Here is a 762-nt window from a genome sequence, read left to right on the forward strand (position 1 = left end):
GGGGGGGGTGGGTGTGGTAGTCGAACTAGAGGAAAATTATTATTATACAAAGAAGAAAGGATATTGATATTATAGATAGGGGCGAACCAGAAATTTTCTTAACTATATATATGATCTTTCCGTTATAAAATTTGGGTGGGGGGGAGTGGAACTAGAGGAAAACTATAAAATCATAATTATTATTATACATTTAATTTAAGACAAACTAGGGGCCACCCTAGAACCCCTTTCAATTCTAAAAAGTTTTGAGGGGGACTAGAGGAAAACTTTAAAATCAAATTATTTTATACCAATAGTTTTTTTATTTAAGACAAACAAGTAGGGGCAATTGCCCCTTCCTTCCTTGGCCCACCTTGACAAACAGAGGAATTAACTCTTGTATTTTTAACACGTGAGGTATGTAATGAAGAATATCATTGGTTGTTCTTGAAGATTTAGATGCTAGGCTGCTTCATATAGTTCATATTTGTGATCCCCTTGGTTTATTATATATAGGTAGTGGTCATGAAGTCTCTTCTCCTACGCTCATACAACTACAATATTCATATTGAAATCTCAAAACTGTCAGCATTTCATGATGTTTCCCTAGTAGAAGCTCTACACATGTGAAATGACTATCTCATGATTTTCTCTCAAAACATAAATAAAGCTAAAATATGAGGGTCTTGTGTTGTCAAGGCATACTCTTCAGGATATTGGATTCGAAAGAAACTTTTGAAGATATCTAGGGATTATGTTGGCTAGTGGGACAATATCATTTTT

The 762-nt window shown here is 34.4% G+C and overlaps 1 protein-coding gene across 1 annotated transcript in view; it reads right to left on the bottom strand.

The window, feature by feature from the left end:
- Positions 1-762, bottom strand: part of LOC111809318 — a 9,536-nt gene that overhangs the window by 6,190 nt on the left and 2,584 nt on the right. The gene's annotated exons all lie outside the window — the stretch shown is intronic.

Source organism: Cucurbita pepo, chromosome LG13 (assembly GCF_002806865.2).
Source record: "Cucurbita pepo subsp. pepo cultivar mu-cu-16 chromosome LG13, ASM280686v2, whole genome shotgun sequence".
In the NCBI taxonomy this organism is placed as follows: domain Eukaryota; kingdom Viridiplantae; phylum Streptophyta; class Magnoliopsida; order Cucurbitales; family Cucurbitaceae; genus Cucurbita; species Cucurbita pepo.